This window comes from Mesocricetus auratus, unplaced genomic scaffold (assembly GCF_017639785.1).
Source record: "Mesocricetus auratus isolate SY011 unplaced genomic scaffold, BCM_Maur_2.0 Super-Scaffold_100037, whole genome shotgun sequence".
In the NCBI taxonomy this organism is placed as follows: Eukaryota; Metazoa; Chordata; class Mammalia; order Rodentia; family Cricetidae; genus Mesocricetus; species Mesocricetus auratus.
This window is the reverse complement of record NW_024429215.1, coordinates 11973132-11990342: the sequence shown is the minus strand read 5'-3', so window position 1 is coordinate 11990342 and position 17211 is coordinate 11973132. Positions and strand designations below refer to the sequence as shown.

Here is a 17211-nt window from a genome sequence, read left to right as displayed (position 1 = left end):
ACTTTTACGTGCTTTTATATAATAAAGTCCGTATAGGTTTCAAAGGAACAAAAGTCATAAAGCTTGGATCCACTTCTCACAGTTCAAAAGGAACCAAGATGAGTACAGCTTCTGTTATCCCACCTATCTGTTCCTAAGGATGCGATATTTTTCCCTGGTCTTGTGAACCCTAACCTTCTTGATCAGTAAAACTATGGGCCTAAGAGTTCCAATTAAGTATATAAGTTTTAAATTCTGTTCCCAATTTAAACATGTCTCAACAGATTGCCACTAAAGGCACATGAACATCAGTTACTGACTACAGCCTGCTCCTAAAGACTGCTAGTCCTAGACCTGCTGTGGATTTGAGCCAGTCCAGCAGACGTGAACACTCCCGTAACCTCAGCAGAGTCTGTGAACTAGAAGTCTCTCATAAATGCACCATTTCCTGAATCACCTTTTTGCTTTTGACTAGAATGTCAGCCAACACAGGGGTCCCAGACAACAACACCCCTAAAGCAGCAGGAAGTAAAAAAGGAAAGACTGTGTCACCCTATTCTCATTTGAGATGCTAAATCAAATGGAAACTCACATACAAAGGGAACAAGATGATTATAGATACAAATTTACTTAACTGTACCTCAAACTTCCGCACAGTTTTTAAAATTTTCCATTGTTAACCCATGAATTGGTTACCTATAATAATGACTGGAACCTGAGCCCCTGCACTCAGAGAAGAGGAAGTAACTGTCCACCATTCCTGATAACATTTCTTTCCTAATTGCTGGTCATAAAATTTCCCTGACACAGCCAGGTGGTGATGGCACACAGCTTTCGTCTCAGCACTTGGGAGGCAGCGTCAGGGAAATCTCTGTGTAGCCTGGCCTGCAAGAGCTTGTTCCAGGACAGCCTGCAAAGCCACAGAGAAACCCTGTCTCAGAAACCAAAAAAAAGGTGCTAGGCCATTTGTGAAGATTCTGTCTCAGGAGATAACTCAGAGATGCTATGACTCTGTAATCCCAGCACTCAGGAGGCAGAAACAGGCAGAATTTGGTCAGTTTGAGTCCAGTCTATCTAAAATGCTACCAGAGATTCCCTGTCTCAAAAAAACCTGAAACAGACAGAGAGGCAGAGGGAGAGATGTAGAGAAAAAACTTGAACAAAAGCAGGAAAATCAACTCTAACAATTAGACCAAAGGAAACTCATCCAAACTGAGCTAACTATGATCTAATGTGCACATAAATGAAAGAAACATGGGTTTTACAACTCCAACAAAATTAAAGGTGACCCTTAAACTGTTAATTCTCTGATGCTACAAATAGTGATATTTCATCCAGAGAGTTCCCCTGGCTTGATCCCTCCCAGCAAAGGTAAGTGGTCTCCAGATACTTCTTTGACTCTAGACCTCCTCGTGCCCCCTTGTGGTTTCAGGGAAAGCCAGAGTCAATGATGCACAAAAAAAAGAAGCAAAGAAACACTGTGAAGAATAATTTAGTGTCTGCTTCCTTCCACCAGGATGATGTCAAAAGATGTGACATCTTCCCTATTCACCTGCAAAATACTATGCTAACCTGAAATACCTCTATAGCTCAGAAACTCCTTTTGTGCTCTGGAACTGAACTTCGCTGAATCACACCATGGTGGCTATCAGCAGCAGAAAGTTGAAAGCATTCTGATCCTGTATTGCTGAAGGATGATGCCCATTCCCTCCTTTCTCCCAGTTTCTAAACTATCTGTGACATTTGAAAGATAAACCTGGACATGGAATATAATATCCAGAACTTCTAAAAATCAGACCTTCAGTTTCCCATGCAGAACAAAAGCAATGCCTGTGTGTGCACTTGCACAGTGATATTACCAGCTCATAGTCTCTCATGCCAGGATGGCAGAGCCTCCCCTCCTCAGGGAATCCACACTCAAGAAAGATCAGAGGCCAAGGACCACTGCCCTGGTCAACCCAGGGATGAACAGATCCTCAATCTGACTCAGGATCCATCTGAGCCCAAGCAGTTTTGATTCTGATAACTCAGCCAACCTGCTCTTCCTGGTCTGGGGACAGTGGCCCCCACACCATGGCATTCCATGCAGTCTTCCATACTGCTCTCCACAGCAGAAAAAGAGGAGAATCCTGGAAAGAACCTCTAAGCTACCTGCCACTGGTGCTCCTGATGGATAAGCCTTTCAAAGTTCTTCATTAGTTAGGACAACCCTGCTGGGCTTCAGGACATCAGCAGTCACCATACTGTGTGAGCAGAGATCAAGTGTCTCAGAACCCGGACACTCCCATCTCTGCCCTTCCACACTACAGTCAGACAGGGTCCTGATTGGGGAAATTCATAGTTTAGTAAAATCCCCCAATCTCACAGACTACTTCCTGTTCCCCTTAAAAGGCACAGCGTCCTGTGTGTGCACATTCAGTTACACACTCAATGTCCAGCACAGCCAACCCTTTGCTTCATAGCTAGGAGGTCCTGCATCCAAACATAGGTCACATTCAAACAGTATCTGTTGTTAAACAAAAAGTGGTCATGGATGAGAACACAAGGAAGGGGTTATGGGAGTCCTTGAAGGCAGAAAAGAGACTGCAAATAATGCAATTATAATTTCAAAAATTATGATACAGTGTTGAAACAGGAGTTATGGTAATGCATTCCAGAGACTAGGTACTTGTTTCAGTGCATAACAAATACTACTCACACTATTTCTCTCAGGGCTATCATTTTAAACGTAGTAAAATCAGTTATGTTACGGAGGACAACACCATTTTATCCACTTCTATTTAGGTCGAAAATGTTGTAACTACTGTAATTTGGTTTCATGATAAGTTCTGTTCTTTATCTAGATTTTTGAATAGCTGATACATGAAACTGATTGCCTGATCAGGAGAAATTGTGAGTCTGTACATTTATGGAACATGTAAATTGATTACCTGACTCTACATGTCTAATGTCCACTACTGTCACAGCAGGAAATCTTTCTTCCTTCTTCTTGTCCAAACTTTATGTTCTGTGACAACACCTGCTTTACAGTTGGTGAATGAAATTCTTATGCGGGTAACTCATTAATTTAAAATTCACAATAAAACCTACAGAGCATGGACGATATTCATTCACAGCTTATTTTTCCTTCCCAGAGACTAGTTAAGGCACAGCCTGGAAGGTATTGCATGACTGTCTTTCCAGCATTGGGCAGTAGTGTCAGGATTAGGGTTTCACAGCAATTCACAAGCATGAACTACAGGAGACATTGATCAAAGCTAGTGGTTCTCAAACTTCCGAATGTTGTTAGCATTAGGAATTTAAAAATGAAATGTTTAAAATGTTATCAATAATTTTTAAGGAGATTAAAATAATTGAAAGAATACTTGGCTATACTGATCTTAATACAGAGTAGGCATTTCCCTGGTAGGAAGAATGCCATTAATAACACATAGTATGATGTTGTCCTATGTAAAATGTTAGCTACTGTCTGCTGTAAGCTGACACATGGAGTTACAGCCAATGGCCTGCGACATGATCCTCGGAGCTCTAAACCAGAATTTCATATGCATATCTGCATAAGAGAGTTGCCTAATTATAAGTTCATTAATCATTGCCTCAAGATAACCTTTCCAAGCTGTAAGCCCACAGTGGTCTCTGTTCATTCACATGACATGAATGAAAACATTCTGGGAAATTACAAAATATCACTGATACCACAAACAGGACATTTTTCATAATGGTGGCTCCATTAGCTGATTGCCTACCCTGTTTCTCTACAGTGCACTCAGCAAACTATTCCTCCTGTTTTGGTCCAAAGGAAGAAGCAACACTCCACATGCAAATCCATTTACTGTGACTATTTGTATGTTTTACTACATGACTCGATTTCACAATTTTAAATCTCTGAGGTGGTACAGTCATTTAACAATTTTGAATGTGCAATACAAAACACAGCAAGGTCATTGCCCTGGAGAGCAACAGACTGGAAAGAAATCTGTGTGAGTCAACATAAGAGAGTTTGTCTCTGTTTTTCAGACCTCTGTCTTTGGCACTGGGAACTGAATCGGTTGTTCAGTTGTGGATCTGAACTTGAGTCGGGGGCATGGACTCAGGGAAGTTAATTACCCAATGACTTTAAAGATGAGACAGGAGGTGGGTGGTGGTGGTGCATGTCTTTAATTCCAGTACTGCAGAGGAGAGTCAGATGGATCTCTGTGAGTTCGAGACCAGCCTAGTTTACAAGAGCTAGTTCTAGGATATTCTCCAAAGCCATAGAGAAACCCTGTCTTTAAAAAACCAAAAAAAAAAAAGGGACAGGGATACCAGATCATCTCAGGAGGGCTCGATACTAACAAGCCATGGTTTATTGAAGTATCTCAAGTAGCTTTCCAAGAGAAGGGGTAATGGCAGAAGACATCTATTATATAGGGCTGGCTAGGAAACACTTCCTTGAATCTTAGAGGCGGTCCTAGAATGCATGTAAACAAGCCTTCAGACTTCCCATAATGCATGCCTCAGAGTCTTCAGGAGAGTTTCCTGGTCTCTAGGCATGTCTGACTTGCCCTTGTGGGGCCTAGCTAATAGTCTGAAATGGAGAAGTCATTCTCCATGGTGGTCAAACCATCCAGAGGTAACTAGCTGACATCTAATAGACAATAGGAGATTTGAGCTGCTGGAATTGTGTTGAGGCCTAATAAAGAAATGCCATATTCAGACGCTGAGAGTCTCAGAAACATTTTTTCTAACAAGATGGAAATGCAGCTGTTCTAGAATTAAGTTGCCTTCCCAGGAAGAAATCACTTCACACACTTGGGTGGTTAATAGAGAAAAATCTGTTTAATGATGGTATTTATCCATCTCTAGCTAATGCTCAAAGTGGAGCCAGCACAAATGCATTCCACATATGCCATCATCCTTAAGTGTCTTTTAGGTTCATGCTCCATGTTATACTTTGAAAATATTAAATACAGATAACAAATTTAAGTCTAGCCATTTTGTTATATGGGGAGATTAGACAGCAAAGATATATCCTAGAATAATTCCTAAGTACACCAGTGAGCTGGGTTTGAACTCATAGAGATCTACCTGCCTCTGCTTCTGGAGTGCTGAGGTTTAAGCTTCTTAAGAATAGCAGTTTGTATACTACTCTTGTCCGGGGAGGGGAGAAGGAAGGGGAGACTTCTATGAAGTAGCAGGAAGCAGCATATGATGGGACAAATTCAGGATGTGTCTACTCAATGACATTGCAAAAGAGGAACAGAGGGTTTCTCAAGAAAATTATTGAGCCGGCAGTGTTGCCACAGGCCTTTAATCCCAGCACTCAGGAAGCAGAGGCAGGCAGATCTCTGTGAGTTCAGGGCCAGGCTGGACCTACAGCCTCCAAAACAATATAGAGAAACCTTGTCTCATAAAACCAAAAAAAAAAAAAAAAAGAAATGAAAATTACTGATTCAGCCCACAGTGGCCTTGGGACAGATCACCATAGATCCATATGGTAAGAAGAGTTAGTTCTCTGAATCTGAAGCAACCTCGCTGATATAGGCCCGGGTCCCAGACCATAACCAGCTCTCCTAAGCAAATTCCCAGTTTTAGAAAAAGAGCTCTGCCACAAAGACAGCTGACCGGATAAGGTGGAGCTCTTGAATCCCAGACTGATGCCTAGGAGGCCAACAGGGGACTGATCCAGTCACCATGAATTTAGTCTCAGTGAAGAGGCCACAGAAATCACTGGGGCCTTGGGTAGTAGACCAGTGTTTACAATTGTTTACAAATGATCTTTGGGAGCCCATTCCAAATAGAGGGATGCTCTCTCATCCCGTACACATGGGCAAGGGCCTAGGTCCTTTGCTGGATGAAATGGCATTATTTATAGATCCCACCAAGGAGGGCCTCACCCTTACTGGGGAATGATGTGGGAATTTTGTGAGTTCAAGGCCAGCCTGGTATACCATGGGAGTTCCAGGACAGGCTCCTTGACAATAAAGAGGTACCCTGTCTCGAAAAACCAAAAAAAAAAAAAGAATAAAAGAAATCTTTCTCATTTTTTCTATCTTGTTTATAGTGACTGCTATTGTAGGTACTCAAAATGTCTCCCTTTTGAACTACATAAATCTCAATGAGCTTGGGCACTTTCTTATTTCTTTGATAGTTGTTTTCATGCTTTTTTTTGTTTCTCTGTGTCTTTGGAGGCTATCCTGGAAGTCGCTCTTATAGAACAGGCTGATTCTGAATCACTTCCCTTACTCTGTCATCATATTATGACTTGGTTAACAGCAGAATTTACAGTCTGATGCCAATGATAAACAGTTAACCACATGCTACTCAACATTTCTACAATGTGTAAAGTGTATGGAGCACTTGGCTCAATGCTCTTAACACAATACTGCAGTTATTTAAATATCTTTAAAGAAAGAAGTTTCCATTGCAGTGTCTCTCCCTCAAGATTGGTTACTGGGAAACAAAAGTTCAAGTATCCCTTTTGCCTGGCTTCTTTTATACACCACAAAAATCTCCTATTGGCATCTTTTTTAAGCTTGACATATTTTGTTTTAAAAGCAGAAGGAGGAGGATCAGGTGCTGAGAAGAAATATCATCTATTTCTGTCTTATAATGGTTTTTATCATAAAAACAATCAGATCATATTCCTGTACTTCATCATCCATCCCATGTTGTTCCTCATCATTCATCCAATTATCAAGGCTATGTCTTGAGGAGAGTAGCACTAAATTAGCAAGCATTATTTGTCTTAATTTCTGTCTTCAGAGCAATTACCTCATCCTGTGTGAGTGCTTCTTCTGCAAAGAATTTCATTTCTGTTTTCTCTGAAAGCAGACCTCTAATTTGTCCTCATAATGAAAATCCCTGTACCAGGAACTGTTCAGGGTCTTGATATTCATAAAATTTCCTCATCAATTGTCATACATTTTCCCCCCTTCTAAAGACAGGCTCTGTCCCTTTCTCTGGGAACCATGGACTGACATCTAATACAAAATCACAAAATGCTGCTGAAGTCTTCTTTAAGGATTTAACTCATCCATTTTCTAACATAAGGCTCAACACTTCCAGGAACAGGCCTCTGTCCTTGGACTTTGAATGACCCATGATGTTTATTTTCTCACCATCTTAACTTAAAGTCTTTAGTTAAAAATGAGAGAAAAAGAAAGAGAATTCATGACTATTTCGAATCTTATTTTGATGGCTCCACCTGCCTGGGACTAACCCCAGCTGGGTATGGGAGTCCAGTGGGATGAGGGTCTTCAAAGACCAAGTGGGTAAGGATTTGCCAGTGATGAACAAACATGGAGTCAGACTGAATCTGTGTTTATTTTGCAGTTCTCAACCACATTTTTTCATACAGACTCAATCTCAGGGGATCATACTTTGAAGCAAAATCAAACAGTTATTAGCATTACTTTTTCACAGTAACAAAGAAATCCAAACATAAGATCATCCATGGTTAATCAAAATACAAGACCATCATTGGTTAAAGATAAACACATATTTCGTACATCAAGTAAATCAATTTTTATGGTCAATTGTGGTTTAACATCTATTACCTAGTTATTGTAAGTTTATTTACAATGCTGAGCTATTTTAATTCCTTCTAATTAAAAACTTTCCTCACCAAATACATAAGCCCACTCACGAAAACAACAGCATAATCATATGAAATTTTATGGTTAAAAAAAGTATTACTGTTTGTACCTATTTGAATGAGGTGAATGATTTGGAAAGTGCATTTTTTGCTGGAGAAGATGTGAACCCATCTCAGGGGTGGTTTCTTTCTTTTATTTAATCAGAAACAAGCTTGCTCCTTATGTGAATCCCAGGCTACCTTCCCTACTCTCCTCCCCTGAACTACCCACTAATCCCCATAAAAACCCACCCAATCCCCACTCCACAATCCAGGGAGGATGAGGCCTTTAATGTGGGATCTCCAAAGAATGTCATATCATCCTTAGCAGGGACTAGTCCTTCTTCTATGTGTTCAGGCTGAGAGAGCATCCCTCTACTTAGAATAGGCTCCCAAAATCCATTCTGATGCCAGGGATAAATAACGATTTAGTACCTGAGGCCCTATGGATTACTGAGGTCTCCTCACAAACACACACATTCAGGCTGCCTGGGAGCTAGGAGCTGCGAGCTGGGGGAAATGTGACTGGGAGAAGAGCAGGGGAAAGGTGGACATGGGTGAGCAGGAAGGATGAGTAGTGATGACAGATACCATAACACAGGGAGTCATTATAGGTTTGAGGAGAGATCTGGCACTAGTGAGATTTCCAGAGATCTACAGGGATGGTTTCTTATCTATTTCTTTTTTTTAAATGTCAGCATAGGCTTTTAGAAACACTCCATATGAGAAGGGAATAGAAGAATGAGCAGAAATTACCATGAGAACCATGGCCCAAGATTTTTCTCAAGCCAAGAGTTCACAGCCAGTCCCAGGAGATGTCCCAGTTTTGAAATTAATGCATCAATCTGTAGAACTTGTAACAGAGTCCACTCGATTTGATGGAATAGCACCTGACAACTCAAAAACCACAGAACTTACGTAGGTTTCTTAGGGACAGTTCTTCTAGGGAGAAGATTGCCAGATGGGATTGGTTGTATTTCAATCCCTGAGCTTGAACATGCTCAGACAATGCCTGGAGTTTGTGCTCAGGCAATTGTTGGATTTGTGTTCGGGGATTTGTTGGGTTAATGCTTAGTTATTCAAGGAAAAATTGTGTTTATTTGGCTCTGCTATAAGGGACAAAGTCTGTTACATTCACTGTCAGTTTTTAAACATTTGGCTTTTGTTTAAGAGGAGGTGTTTCTTTCACTGGCTCTTGTTTCACTGAAAATTATGTTTCCTTTACTAGGGATTCAAAGATGGGGTGAATTTTTCTGGCTTTTGCTTAAGGGACAAAATGTTTCCATTTCAGTGCCTCTGGTTTTGATCAGGGTGTGTTACTTGGCTAGTCCATTTACGCAAAACACAGGGTTTCATAAATTTGTTTTCCCCCATGAGTTTACAGGTGCCAATACCACACAAACATACATCATATTGCTTTTACTGACTGTTGTCACTTTCATTTTTCTCTACATAATAAGTATAGTTGTGTGTTGGCTAGAGAGTTTACTAAATATTTTATATTGAGTACACTGTTATCTTTTTGTACTCAAGACAATTGTAATTTGCAAAGCCTTCAACATATTGATTGAACACAAAGTTTTACATGTATGAAGTACCAAACATGAGAAAATTGCCAGTATATATAGGGTTTCACTGCAGTATCATTTTTCTCATGATTTTGATTCATACAAAACGATTCACACATTGGCTGTATTCACAGTGTGTCTATCCAGTGTGTGTTCTTTTACATGACTGGTGATGACTGTGACTTGCAAAGGCTTTACCACTTACATTACAGTCATAGTGTGTGGTGATATTTAGTTTGGGTTTAACAAATAAACCTAGGTTGAAGTTAAGAACTAGCCATGCTATTTTGACATAAAGGCGAGGCACTGGTGGCACTTTAAATCCCAGCACTTGGGATCTGTTAGTTAAAGGTCACCCTATCATTAACAAAAGTGAATCAATGTAAAATAGTCAGAACTTAACCAAAGCACTAGGGAAGTGGAGACAGGAAAGAATGTTGCTGAGTGGAGAGCAGAATTATGGAGGGAAGAGACGGCAATTCAGGGATTATTCCGTGGTTTCATAGAGATGGAATTCTGTGTGAGTATTCTAAGAGACAAGATACTTCATGTGTTCTGGGGATTTGTAGAGGTAAGGACTAGTAATTTGCTTCATTGCATCTCTGATCATTGAGAATTTAGCCTGATACCTGACTCTGGAATTTTATTGATAAGAAAAATCAGAATTCATCTATCAATAGGGTTTTCTCCAGTAAGACTTCCTTTGTGTATTTGAAGTGTACTTTGCTAAGCAAATACTTCAACACAATGACTACATTCATTGGATTTCTCTACAGTTAGGTATTCTTTTATGCATTTCAAGAGTACTGTGACATGTGAAAAGAATACCACACTGAGTAGATTCACAGGTTTTCTCTCCAGTATGTGTTCTTTTATGCCAAAGAAGCCAACTATGATATGCAAAGGATTTACCACACTGATTTCATTCATAGGGTTTCACTCCAACATGTGTTCTTCCATGAATTTGATGGTTACTGAGTCGAGCAAAGGTTTAATCTCACTGGTTATATTCATAGGGTTTCACTCCACTATGTGTTCTTTTAAGCACTTGAACATAACTGTGCTGAGCAACAGATTTACCACATTGGTTACCTTCATAGAGTTTCTCTCCAGTATGTGTTCTTTTATGTTCTAGAAAACGTCTATGATATGCAAAGGATTTACCACACTGGTTTCATTCATAGGGTTTCTCTCCAGTATGTGTTCTTTTATTTGCTAGAAGACAACTATGCTAGGCAAAGGTTTTTTTTTTTTTGAAGCACCAAGAAATTTATATTTTGGGAATCCGAAACATTTGATAACATTCAAATAGCATCAGTTTCTGCATCAGAGAAGTGGGTCTCCATGGGACTGGTGATTATGCTAGCACCCACATGTCTGTATTTGTTATATTTGTTACTTTTCCCATCACTGTGATAAAATATCTGACAAAGGCAATTGCAGAGAATAAATATTTGTTTTAGAGTTTTAGGGGAATTCAGTCCATGTGGAAGTGTTGGTGTTAGGAGTAGCCCAGTCTATATTGATGGGTATCTGAGGCAGCTGACGACATCAGGGTGACTGACCAGTAATGCTCAGGCCAGTGCCAGAAATGACTATTACCTTGATGGCCTGACCCTAGCAATACATCTCTGTCAGCTTTAGGCAAAGGTTTTACCACACTAATTACATTCGTAGGGTTTCACTTCCATATGTGCTCTTCCATGAACTTGAAGACTACTGAGCTGAGCAAAGGCTTTACCACACTGATTAGGTTGATAGGGTTTCTCTCTAGTATGTGTTCTTTTATGCTCTAGAAGACAACTATGATATGCAAAGCATTTAACCCACTGATTTCATTCATAGGGTTTCTCTCCAGTATGTGTTCTTTTATGCGTTAGAAGACACCTACGATATGCAAAGGATGTACCACACTGATTACATTCATATGGTTTCTCTCCAGTATGTGTTCTTTTATGCACTTGAAGATTACTGAGCTGAGCAAAGGCTTTCCCACACTGATTACATTGATAGGGTTTCTCTCCAGTATGTATCCTTTTATGTACATGAAGATATGTCTTGTTTCCAAAGCTTTTACCACACAGATTACATTCATAGGGTTTCTCTCCAGTATGTGTTTTTTTATGCACTTGAAGATAACTGTGCTGAGCAAATGGCTTTACCACACTGAGTACATTCATAGAGTTTCTCTGCAGTATGTGTTCTTTTATGTACTTGAAGATAATTGTGCTGAGCAAAGGCCTTACCACACTGATTACATTCATAGGGTTTCTCTCCAGTATGTGTTCTTTTATGCCCTAGAAGACGACTATGATAAGCAAAGGCTTTACCACACTGATTACATTCATAGGGTTTCTCTCCAGTATATTTTCTTTTATGCCTTAGAAGATGACTATGATATGCAAAGGATTTACCACACTGATTACATTCATAGGGTTTCTCTCCAGTATATTTTCTTTTATGCCCTTGAAGATTACTGAGCTGAGCAAAGGCTTTACCACACTGATTACATTCATAGGGTTTCTCTCCAGTATGTGTTCTTTTATGCACTTGAAGATATGTTTGCTGAGCAAAGGCTTTACCACACTCATTACATTCATAGGGTTTCTCTCCAGTATGTGTTCTTTTATGCACTTGAAGATATGTGTGCTGAGCAAAGGCTTTACCACACTGATTACATTCATAGTGTTTCACTCCACTATGTCTACTTTTATGTATTTGGAGGGTCCTGTGATGAGCAAAGGCTTTCCCACACTCATTGCATTCATGGGTTTTCTCTCTATTATGTGTGTTTTTATGCATTTCAACATGACAGTGGCATAGGTAGGCTTTATCACATTGATTAGATTCATGGAGTTTCCCTCCAGTATGCGTTCTTTCATGACTTGGAAGCTGATTGTCATATACAGAGCATTTAAGACATGGAATACATACAGAAGGTTTCTTTCTGGTTGGACTTCTTTCATCCCTGCAAGGAGAATTGAAACATATAAAACTTTGCTATATTTATATCTTCTGAGAAGGTGTGGACTGGGCATGTACTAGTTGTAGATATGGATGGGAGGGGGAAAGGGGGCAAGAGGAGGGTTGAGAATTAGAACTGTTCATAGAGTGTAAAATAAAATCAAGATTTAAAAAAAAGGAAAGTAAGCATTATTGAATATTTGTAATTGTGATGTAAAATTTGGTCTAAATTTAAAGACTAATGAGATGCTGAGCTTATCTCACTTGGTTAACATTCATGGTGTTCCCCTTCACTAAGGATTGTTTTTGATATTTGAAGATGCCTGTCATGCTAATAAACATTTTGTCTAGTTCACATTTAAGGTATCTTTTTCTCCAAGATACTTTTCTCATATTTGAAGAGAACAGAATGAACTCATACATTGCCCCCACTTTTGCATAAATAAATATCCTCTACTGTGACTCAAACTTCATTGGTAAAATGAACCAGGACAAACGGAATTAATTGCATATCACTTATACTCACAGGGCTTTTCTGCAGTATAAGAATGGTGAAATATTTCTTATGAAGCTAGATGACAAAGCACTTGTAAACTTGCATCATTTTCATCAATTCCGCTCAACCAGCAGACTACTAATATCTTCTAATTGTTCTGAGATGGAGAAAAGTACATTGCTCCTTTCCATACCAATGCTAAGATGGTTTGTATTATGTATGACATAGGATATACCTACTAAATGAATATCATGAAATAAAAAGATCATGCAGTTTGTTTTTCTAATCCTCATTGACATAAGGTATAGGGAATAATGGTTTACATAACCATCCCCCATAAAATCATGATTCTAACTATTTAATCAGAATGTACTTGGCAAAATCTAAATGTCTATATGAGTAACACTAGCTTCACTATGGAATATTCATTGATGAGAAGTAGTTGGAAATAGACTTATCAACTTTCCAATATGTGTACCTTAATATGAGGGGTATGAAACTACATGGATATCCAATTCTCATCAGGCTACTTCTAATGAAGCTAAGACTCAAATGGTGTTAAGCCATTCATATGTTGTCTTCTTTCCTAAAAGAATACTTTCAAATAAAATTCACTTACCATCTGTTGAGGTATATGATCCCATGACAATGTAATCATAATCAGTGTATTTTATGATATGATTATTTACACTGCTGCTTTTCTTTGCAACTTCAGTATACTTTAAAGTATCTTCACAAAAAATTTATATCATCAAACACATGAAAATTACCTTCCATGACTTTGAGGACTTTGACAATGTTCTTCGATATTATTATCTTCCCATATATAGCCTAAAATATAGCACCAAGAAATATATAATGTATTATTTAAATTGCTTAAAGTTTATCTGATTGTCTTCAGTGATCCTTAGAATCATGACTGATTTATTTCCTCAGTCTTCTTCATTCTCACCCAAAATAAAAAAAGCATCAATAACTAAGACACAATTTTCCCATTAATATAGAGAGTAAAAGAAAATCTGAAGAATTACCTATCACATTGAGGTTCATATAAGTCTCCAGCATCACATCTTTGTAGAGATTCCTCTGTGAAGGATCCAGCAAAGCCCACTCTTCCTGAGTGAAGTTGATATGCAAATCTTGATAGGTTACTGGATCCTAAAATGCATGATACATATATAAAAAAAAAGCATGACAAAGAATCCATTGTAAATATATACTTCTATGACAGTATACTGATATAATGATGCACTTTTCCATAATAAATCTATGACACAGGTATGTGTTGGGAGATGTCATTCTGCAAATCTGTGTCTGATTGTTTTGAATAAAGCACTGTTGGTCAACAAGATAGGTGGGACTAGGAGTCTAGGAGGATTCTGAGAATTGTAGTGAGGAGAGCTCTTGCCATGTGACCTCTCAGAAGCAATGGGTGCTCAGGAGTGCATCCTCAAAAAGATAAGATTTATAAAATATATATTAGTAATTATGGGTTAGTAATCAAATCAGAGCTAGCTGATAAGAAACCAAGCAGATGGACAACAGCTTCATTGTTAATAGAGTGACTTCTGTGATCAAAAAGCTCAGCAGGGCCCAAGCAGCTGGCGGGAAAACAAAATGTTACAAGCATTATAATTAAGTCACTTTAGAAGGGGACTGATGGACTCTGGAGAGGCAGCATGGAGGCATGGAGGGCCACTCCCTCACTCGGGAGATCATGTGTGAGACTGGGAGTGTCTGGTGGGCAGAGATGGGGAGAAGAGAAGGGAGAGGAAGCTGTGATTGACATGTGAAACAAGCTTGTTTCCAACATAAATAAAAAAAGGAAGAAAAAAGAAGATTTCCAGGCCGGGCATTGGTGGCACACGCCTTTAATCGCAGCACTCGGGAGGCAGAGGCAGGCAGATCTCTGTGAGTTCAAGACCAGCATGGACTACTAAGCGAGTTCCAGGTCAGCCCCCAAAGCCACAGAGAAACCCTGTCTGGAAAAACCAAAAAAAAAAAGACTTCAAAATAAAGCCATCTTAACTAACAAATAAGTACTTTATAATATGAATTAAGGAAGGTGAACTATGAATTTTGAAATATGATACATGGGTCAGGGAAAGAAAGGAGCCTGATGGGGTTTTACCTCTATCATTTCTGAATGCTCTGGATGGAATATTAGCTCACAAGAGAAATTCCTAGCAATAGAGACAAACAAGCATGCAAACTGAGCAACAGATTGAGTATACATCAGAGAAATTCTGTAAATAATTAGTTATTGTAAAATGTTGAGCAAGCTGGTTATATTGGCTCATGCCTTTAGTCCCAAATTTCAGAAAGAACAGAGAGGTATATTTGCCTATCAGGTGAATTCTAACCTTGTCTACTGAATCAGTTACAGGACAGCAACAGAAAAATATTAAGAACATTTCTCCCATTCAAAAACCAATGCCATAAACAATAAATTCAGCAAGAACTGAGAGGTATATTTCTTTTCCCAAGTTCCTATAAGACTCCTGCTCTGTATTCATCTTCATGAGACATGAAGTACTCCAGTTTAAATTGTAGTGTTGGGCTACTCTAAATTGAGGAGGGATACCTAAGCTGGTTCATCACCCCAAGAATCAAGAGTCCATGTGCCAATTGATGCAACACGCAAGAGGCTTTAATTAGGCATCCACAGATGGGCCTCTCAGTCAGCTTTTAGACCGGTTGGCCCCGAGGTTCAGTTACAATCAGCTTTTAAAGACAAAATCCACAATCCTTTGGGAGGGGTCCCTATCTTGTGATGGGGGGGTACGTGACTACTGACCAGGGGAAGTAGATGTCTTCCTGACCTGCAAGTTGGAAATTCCTCAAACCTTGGTATGAGTTAATCATCTCTCCCTAAGTAAATGGTGGTTATCATCTCCTTGTTTCCCACGAATCTTGTTTGTCCATCTCTGACGCCCTGGTCAGTTCATCACAGGTGGTCAGCAGCCCGGAATTTGGCCTTTTGTGGTTTACATCCCTTCTGCCATTAAGAATGCAAAACCATACATCCTATTCTGTGATTTGGCCAGTTCCTGGGATGTGGCCCTTTGTTTATTCTCTGAGTTCTCTAGTGGGGTGCCCTCCCTGTTTAAGCTTATATTTTATTTCTATAAATTTGGGGTCTTTCAGTAGTTTGAACAAATATTACAAAAAGGACCTGTGCATTTAAGCATTTAAACTTAGACAGAAGAAGACATTAGCAATGTAAATGTTGATCACAAATAATCAACACAAAGCACGAGGGATGACACAGAAGTTAAGAGGTCTTGCTGTATTTGCATATAGGTGAGCTTAAATGCCAAGACTAACATCAAGGATTACAAATCTCAATTATACCAAACTCATGCAGTGTAATATCATCTTTTAACTACTATGAGGAGCAGGCACACATGGTATACATATCAATGTATGCATCTAAAGAATCATATTCATTTAAATGATATACATAAACACAACAACAGGAAGAATGACACACAATAAGGAAATCCAGTGTCTCAGAAGCCTCAGGCACTATTAATGTCATGAATACTGGCAGGCTGGGAAAAGGAATGACATTCTTTACAAACTTAAAAATTCAAGCTGGGTGTGAAGTTTATCAGAACAGGATATGTTTGACTTGCACAAATACTTGCTCTCTAGACCCATCATTCACTTATACAGATAAAAGACACTAAAAAACTTTGGCCCACCATTAATCCCAAGATTTGGGAGCAAGAATCCCATGAATCTTTGAATTAAAGGCTGGCTTTGTCTATAAAGAAATATTTAAGACAACCTAAACAATCTTCAGAAACAAAAATGAAATAACAAAGTTAATAAAAGAATGAGACTGGTAAAATATCTTACCATTGAATAACAAATTAATGACTTTTGTGTTAGCATCTTCAATGGTGGTGAAATCATGACAGGCAGATGGCTGCTTAACATCAACCACAACGCAGTAGAAACAACATAGAAAATCTGTTGAGATTTATAGACTTACAAATGCCATCCCAAATAAGGAAATTCTTCCAGAAACGTTCTTCCTACTAAAGGTTACACAAGCACCCAAAGACAGCAGCCAAGGAGAGACTCAATTGCAAATACAACATCCTATCTGCAATTTTTATTCAGTTAAAATAGATGCTGACCTAGGTCATCATCTATGAAGAAAACATTTAATCACCTCAGTGATCATCCAAGTCAGCAAAAGCCCTTACACTGTTAAAATAAATTGACAGTCTTTTTGGACACTCAAGAAAATATCAGGACTATGTCATCCTGCACAATCAGAAATAAAATTTACAACTTCCCAATAAACAATGATGTAGAATATACACTCCTATAGCAAAGCAGAGAAATTGGAACATAGTAAGTGAATAATGGACCAAAGCACAAAAAAAGCCAGCAGGGCAACCATAAGATCCAGTAGATCTATGGCAGATACATGGGGATTCAGTTTCACAGGTAATAGAAGATTGTACTGTCACAACTTCCGAAACATTTTTTCTCTGTGGTTACTTACATTCCACAAATGCAGCTCGCCATGGAAGATGTCTCATGGCTAAAATATGTCAGCATCTAAAGTTTCA

At 39.0% G+C, this 17211-nt stretch overlaps 1 pseudogene; it reads right to left on the bottom strand.

Moving 5' to 3' along the window:
- Positions 1-9854: 9854 nt before the first annotated feature.
- Positions 9855-14416, bottom strand: LOC121135421 (annotated as a pseudogene).
- Between the last annotated feature and the right edge of the window lie 2795 nt (positions 14417-17211).